We start from the raw sequence: 8,427 nt of genomic DNA on the forward strand, positions 1-8,427 counted from the left end.
TTAACCCATTCAAACAACATTCTTAGTGTTCACATACCTAAAGCCCCAAATTAATACAATCCATATAAATTAGGGTTTATGCCCATATTTTACCAATAAGTAAAATTAGAGTTTCAACCCATAAATTAAATAACCCAAAACTTGAATAATGCATAGCAATCTACTACACATACAAGCCCCACATTAATTTTATGAATTAGGTTTTCTTATCAAATTTATCCAATTTTCGAACCTAATTAAAAATCCTTCAAATCATTGTGATTTCAAGCTTGGAATCCAATGGGTAGAACAAAATCTTAAAGAGAAACTAAAGATTTTAACGATATAACAAAATTTCCAAAATTCCTCTCAAGAACCCTAATTTTCGGACCCAAATCAAAGCTACACAAATCCACACAATTTCTAGCTTCTAATCTCATGGGTAACACGAAAATTACAAGGAAAGACTAAGGATTTTACCTCTCAAGCACCCCTAGCCGAAACCCCCTTCAAATTCGTTACTTTCCTTTTCTTTTCTTTTTCTTCTTTCTTCTTCTCCTTCTTCTTTCTCTTTCTTTCTCCCAGCCAGCAGTACCCCTCTCTCTCTCTCTCTCTCTCTCAATCTGCAGCTTTGTCTCTCCCAATCTAGGCCGTGTGTGTGGGTTTGTAGAAGGATAAAGAGTGAGGGAAAATGGGAAAAAGGGGGCTGCTGTGTGTGTGCGTGAATGAGGGGTGAGGGAGAAAGAAAGAAAGAAAAGATGGGGGGAAAAAGTGGGCTGCTGCGGGGGGCCCACAAAAAAAAACTTATATTATTATTATTATTTTGCATTTTTCTTTTAAAACTAAAGAGATAAGGTATCTCCAATGGCCAATGAAAATTTGACATGTGGCATAGGATAGGATTCTATTTCTATTTTAATGCCCCAACTATTTATAATTGCAAGATTTACCCCTACTATTTATTTCAACTACAATTTACCCATACATATAATTATTTACCACACTAGGAATTATTATCCTAATACCGTTAATCCCATTTTATTATATCTATTATTCTAAATCATCTCATGTTTTATCTCATTAATTAATTTAGATTACTATGAAATTATTAATAACAAACTTAATAATTATCTTGGGCGTTACAATACCAGAATTAACTGACATGTAGGTGTCAAACCAATCTCTGTTGGACGTCACATGAAACGAACATGTTGAGTCCAGAATGCAAGAATCCATAGGATGCTCTGAATTTGACGCAACAGAAAGCATATCACTATCAACATCGTCTGAATTGTCTTCTACTGCATTTGTAGATTTTGATGAACCTTCATTCTCGTCGTCCTTATTCTTCTTCCTATCTAGACAATCCCGCTTTATGTGCCCTTTCTTCCCGCACTTATAGCAATTGATGCCCTTCCGCTTCCTGGACTTTGACCGAGAATTCTTGCCATTCGATCCACCCTTGTTACTACTTCTTCCACGTTCTTGGTTACCCTTTACAACTAGCCCTTCTCCTTGAAAACTTTCATCATCGATTTTCTTCCTTTGATAAAAAGCCAACAGCTGTTACGTAAATGCTTTTACATACACGTAACATGATAGATTGTTAGGTTTTAAGGGAACCTAGAACCTTTAGATTCATTGAAGGGAACCTAAAACCTTTTCAAACATAAAGTTTGGATTAATTTTCTGATTGCTTTATTCATAACATAATGGCCTTTAGATAGGCAAACTATTATAATATTTTCTAGGGCTGGGTCATCAGCTCTTATTGAAATATAAACTAGGACTGAGTTATCAAGACTCTTACATGAAAATAAATAAAAACAATATCAAATAAAAATTAACACAATAAAATATTTTACGCTATCATATATTTTAATATATCCTACGATTAATAATTATTTCGCATAAAACTCAATTCTCGTAACATTCATTTTCCCTTGAAGAGGACCTTGTCCTCAAGGTCCTAGAAATCTTCTTCTTGAAATAATCTTGCTCTTGTAAACCATTTGCCAAATCAATACTTAGCAATTATAAATAATTAAAATATTACTATAACCACAATTTTTCTCTATTTAATTCTCTCGCAGGACCACTTTTCTTTCCGATCAACTTTTTTTTTTTTTTTTTTTTTTTTTCCAAACAAAGGAAACAAATTTAGTTTTTTTCTTTCTCACAAACCACAAAAGTGATTCTTGTGCACTGGTTTATGGAGAGAATGACCAATATGGCACAACAGTGCACAGGGGTCGTGAGACTAGCGACTGGCGACTGATGCGGTGATTTGAGGCGAGGCGGTGGCGCGCGACGAGTGGTGGGTTTGACGGGGTGCTGGGAGAGGATGGCGGCATTGTGGTAACATTTGGGTGCCTTTAATTCTTGGGTATTTGTTGGTTGCAGAGCCAAAACGAGCTTATGAGTCCTAAGAAGCCCGTTTTAGAAAAAAATCAGTCGTTTGGTAAAATATTGGCAAAACGCTTTTGAGGTTCTAAACGCTCAAAACTACGTTTGGGCTAAAGCTCGAAAATGAGGCTTATGGTGAAACGGACTTCTGGAAAAAAAGGCGCCCCGCAAATTGCATTCTATAAAATATATGAATTGACAAAAATACCCGTACAAATTTCAACAAATGACAACCATACCCATATATTAACATCACTAAGAACCAAACTTATCATTTTGCCGCAATTGAGAGCTGCTACAGGGAGAGAAACTCAAGCAGAAGTTCATCTCGTTCCGGTGAGTTCGTTTGATTTTTGATTATTTTCATCTCCTTTGTTCCAATCTTGACATATATAAAAAAAAGTTTGCAAGATGTAAGAGACTTGCAGAGAAAAGTATTAGAAAAAAATAGAGAGAAAAAAAATAGAGAGGATAGAAAGACGAGAGTGAATGGCCGGCTTCGTTTGACAAACGATTTCAAGGCAAAAGACTTGGCATTTACTGTTTAGCCGATTGACATTCTACAATGTCGTACAGCAGAAGCCATGCCCCTTGTTCAGGCTGTTCAACAACAAATGTGAAGAGGAGCGTTTGGCCTTTGAATCTTGACCTCAGTCCTTTCACAAAAAGGACTGCTTTTCACGTTTGTTGCTGAACAAGGAGCATGGTTTCTGCTGTACGACACTGCAGAATGTCAATCGGCTGAACAGTAAATGCCATGTCTTTTGCCTTGAAATTGTTTGAAAGATGAAAAAGAAGTGAGATGGGTTTAAGTGAAAAAGATCCAACCTTTTCGAGAATGCAGGGAACAAATACATCACCAAAAGATCCAATCTTTTCACACTTCCCACGACTGACGTGCAGGAACTGGCATCCAATATTTCAAAAGAAATAAATTTTTAAATAACTTCTATTGCATAAATGATTATAGTAATTATAGTATTATAGTAATTTTTAAAAAAATTCTGTTGCATAAAAGTTCATGTGAAACCATTATAAGAATTATAGTATAATGTATTTTCCTATTGTAAAAACTTGCTTTCATTATTTTTTTTTTGTTGCCCTATTGTTTGATGGACATACATATTATTCATGTAAATATGAATTTTTGTACTCTATCATCAGTTGATTACTTTAAACAAATTTTTAATTATTAATAGTGTTTTAACATTTTTTTTTATTTATCATTTTATCAGCTTATTTATTGTATGATAAACATAAGTAAAAAAGGTCAAAGCAACGTTACTGCTGCTACTGCAGATACTCAGATAAAGAAAGTAGTTTGGACTGAAAAAATGTTAGAAGATTATCTTGACATATGTATTACTGAGATTCATGCTGGTAACCGCCCAGGAACACATTTCAATAAGACAGGATGGAAAAATGTGATAGATAAATTTAATGAAAAAACTGGAAAACAATATTGCTATAAACAACTAAAGAACAAGTGGGATAGTTTGAAAAAAGAGTGGAACAGTTGGAAGAGATTGATAGGCAAGGAAACTGGCCTTGGATGGGATCAGGTGAAAAAGACAATTGATGCGCCCCATGATTGGTGGGAAAAAAAAAATTGCATGTACTATATTTGTACTTATTTCTTTTTGTTTAAATGATTTAAAAATTGTTTTATTATTGATTTTTACATATACTTAAATATAGGAAGTTCCAGAAGCAACCAAGTTTCGCACGACAGGTTTGGCTTATGCTATGAAGGTGAAAATATTGTTTAGAGATATAACTGCCACCGGGGAGGGATCTTGGGCACCATCCATAGGATTGGTTCCTAATGATATTGGTGTCATAGATGCTTCAGATGTAATGCTTGATGAAGATAACATTATTGTAGAAGGTTTAGATGTTTTGGATGATGAACAAAATCTCAATACACATGGCATTGATGATATTCTTGCTGATTTAGATACACAGGATAAAAAAAAAATAAGAAGTTTGGTTTGGCGGTTCAATGTAAGAAAAGAAAGAAAGAAGTTCAAATCGTTAGTCAACATTTGAGTCGGATTTGTAATGTAATAGAAAGTAAGAATACAGTGACATCTAAGAGCTACGACAAACCTGGATGTAATATTGAAGAGGTTATGGATGTTGTTCGGGGGATTGCTGAAAGAGAAAATGACATTGACATCCTTAAGTTGACAACATAGGTATTTCTTAAGAGATTACATAGAGAGATGTTTGTGACTATTAAAGAGCCATGGTTGCAAATTAACTTTATCAAGCGAATGAGAAATAGAGAAATTAACCGTCGTAGCATGGAATAATGTTTTTATTTTTATTTTTTAATGTTGTTTTGTTATGAACCATTTGAACATCTCTAAGGATTTATTTGAATGTTATTTTTTTTATGTGTTGATTTGTGTGCTAAGGTGAATATATTATAATATTTCATAACTACATAGATATCTCTTTTTCTTATTTTTATGGGTGCTTATATATTTATTTTGTGTTTATTTCTTTATTTTTTGTCCTTATAGACATGAACAATAGTGATTATAGCACTCAAGATGATACAAGTGATAGTGATTATGATGAAGAAGAAAATGAAAATGATGCTTTTATTCTAGCAACTGCAGTAATAGAATTTGTTGAGAACTATTATATGCCATATATTGCAAAGGAACCTTGTAGGACCTCTTCTCAAACAGGTTATAAGTGGGTTATGAAGATTCTACAAGGTAATCCTGATAGGTGCAAACAAAATTTTAGAATGGAAATACATGTATTCATTTACTTGTATAAAGAGTTGAAGGAAATATATCATTTAAGAGGTACTAGGAAATTAACTGTTGAAGAGTTGGTGGCTATGTTTTTTATTACTTTAGGCCATGGGTTTGGGAATAGAATAGTGCAAGAAAGGTTTCAACATTTAGGAGAAACAATTAGTAGACATTTTACTAGTGTTTTAATGGCCGTTTCGAGAATGGCGATTGACATTATTAATCCTATTGATAGAGAGTTTAGGGATGTTCCAAGCAAAATTCGTGATGATGAGCGGTATTGGCCATACTTCAAAAATTGTATTGGAGTCATTGATGAAACCCATGTGCCAGTTAAAATTTATCCATCAAAACAAATACCATATATTGGTCGAAAAGGGACCCTTACTCAAAATTTTATGGCTATTTGTGATTTTTGTATGTGTTTCATCTTTGTTTGGGCTGGATGGGAAGGTACATCACATGATACACGAATTTTTTTGGAAGCTATTCGAAAGGAAGAATTACGATTTCCACACCGACATAGAGGTTTGTATTTAATTAAAATAACAATTATGAATTATACATGAAAAAAAATATATACTTTTCAATATTTTTTATGACCGTTATTCGTATATTGTTTGTAGGAAAATATTACTTGGTAGACGCAGGATATCCTCACATGAAGGGATACATGGGGCCATACAAAGGGGAGCGGTATCATCTACCAGACTTTCGTCACAGAAGCCAACCGAGGGGTATGCATGAAATTTTTAATCATGCACATTCATCACTTAGATGCACTATTGAAAAAACATTTGGAGTTTGAAAAAATAAGTGGAAGTTATTACATTGCATGTCGAATTTTCCTTATGATAAACAAGTGAAAATCGTGGTGGTGTCTATTGCTCTTCATAACTTCATTAGGAAACATGCAATAATGGATGCTGAGTTCCAACCATATGATGATGATGATGATTTACTACCTACTGACATTATAGGCGATGACAAAGCACAAGATGAGTCAAACATACAACAATCACAAACGTCCAATGAAAATTCTATGAACATTGAGCTTGATCATATTACTAATCTACTTATGACCCGTTAATTATTATTATTTTTTAATGTTGTTTTGTTATAAACTATTTAAAATGTTGTAAGGATCTTCCTGAATATTGTTCTTTTTTATGTGTTAAATACTTTGAAGTCTTAAATACTTTAAATAATTTAAAAAATAAAAAAATAAAAAAAATAAAAAAGAAAGAAAGAAAGAAAATGATTGACATCACTTTTCATTACATATAAGTACAAAAGAAAGAAAATATTGACGTTTTATTACATAAACCATTACAAAATAATTTTTACTTGTGAAAGTTAACATTAAACATTTTTATATAAAAAGGTTATAAAATGTAAAAATAAAAAAATAAAAATAAAATAAAATAAAATAAAATCATTAATAACCTTATGCCTTTATTGAAAAACATGTAATGATTTCACGTAAAATGACATATTTGGTGGGACTGATAATGATTTTTTTTAGCATATACTAAAAAAAATCATTACACTTCCTTTATTGTCATTTTTGCAACTAAAAGCACTTTTTTAGTTTTGTTACCAAACATCAGTAATATCAAAAAAGCACTTAAGACATTCAGTTACCAAACATGTAAACAGCTTTTCAGTAATAGCACTTTTGCCAAAAGCTCACAGGCAAAAACTCTATATCCAAAAGCTCTATTTTCCAGCGCAATTCCAAACATGCTCTTTCTGCCTTTGATAAAAAGCCAACAGCTGTTACGTGAATGCTTTTACATACACATAACATGATAGATTGTTAGGTTTTGAGGGAACCTAGAACCTTTAGATTCGTTGAAGGGAACCTAAAACCTTTTCAAACATAAAGTTTGGATTAATTTTCTGGTTGCTTTATTCATAACATAATGGCCTTTAGATAGGCAAACTATTATAATATTTTCTAGGGCTGAGTCATCAGCTCTTATTGAAATATAAACTAGGGTTGAGTTATCAAGACTCTTACATGAAAATAAATAAAGACAATATCAAATAAAAATTAACACAATAAAATATTTTACGGTATCATATATTTTAATATATCCTACTATTAATAATTATTTCGCATAAAACTCAATTCTCGTAACATTCCTTTCCCCTTGAAGAGGACCTTGTCCTCAAGGTCCTGGAAATCTTCTTCTTGAAATAATCTTGCTCTTGGAAACCATCTGCCAAATCAATACTTAGCAATTATAAATAATTAAAATATTATTATAACCACAATTTTTCTCTATTTAATTCTCTCGCAGGACCACTTTTCTTTCCCATCAACTCTTTTTCTTTTTTTTTTTTAATCTTGCTGGCTTCCACTACAATCAACCTCTAACTCAAAACTAAAACATTTTTTTTTTTATTCGTTTTCTACTCCAAGCAATGGAAACAAAATTAGTTTTTTTCTTTCTCACAAACCACAAAAGTGATTCTTGTGCATTGGTTTATGGAAAGAATGACCAATATGGCACAACAGTGCACAGGGGTCGTGAGACCGACGGCTGATGCGGTGATTTGGGGCGAGGCGGTGGCGCGCGACGAGTGGTGGGTTTGACAGGGTGTTGGGAGAGGATGGCAGCATTGTGGTAACATGTGGGTGCCTTTAATTCTTGGGTATTTGTTGGTTGTGATGGTAATGGGATTGATACTGCTAGTAGAGATTGAAGGTATGAAGCTATAGTTTCTTTTGCATCGAACCTTTCCTTTGAGACAAGGTTGTCGATTTTTTTCTCCATCATTTCCATCTGCTCTTCTGATTTCTTGATCAAGTCTTCGAACATAATTATGAAACTAGCTAATTGTTGCTCAAGTTGATCAAAAACATTAATCCTCCATGGATAGCTTCTCTGATACCAAATGTTACGTGAATGCTTTTACATACACGTAACGGGATAGATTGTTAGGTTTTGAAAGAACCTAGACCCTTTAGATTCGTTGAAGGGAAGCTAAAGTCTTTTCAAACATAAAGTTTGGATTAATTTTCTGGTTCCTTTATTCATAACATAATGGCCTTTAAATAGGCAAACTATTATGATATTTTTTAGGGCTCAGTCATCAGCTCTTATTGAAATATAAACTAGGGTTGAGTCATCAAGACTCTTACATGAAAATAAATAAAGACAATATCAAATAAAAATTAACACAATAAAATATTCTACAGTATCATATATTTTAATATATCTTACTATTAATAATTATTCCGCATAAAACTCAATTCTCGTAA

The sequence above is a fragment of the Corylus avellana genome, chromosome ca8, assembly GCF_901000735.1.
Source record: "Corylus avellana chromosome ca8, CavTom2PMs-1.0".
In the NCBI taxonomy this organism is placed as follows: domain Eukaryota; kingdom Viridiplantae; phylum Streptophyta; class Magnoliopsida; order Fagales; family Betulaceae; genus Corylus; species Corylus avellana.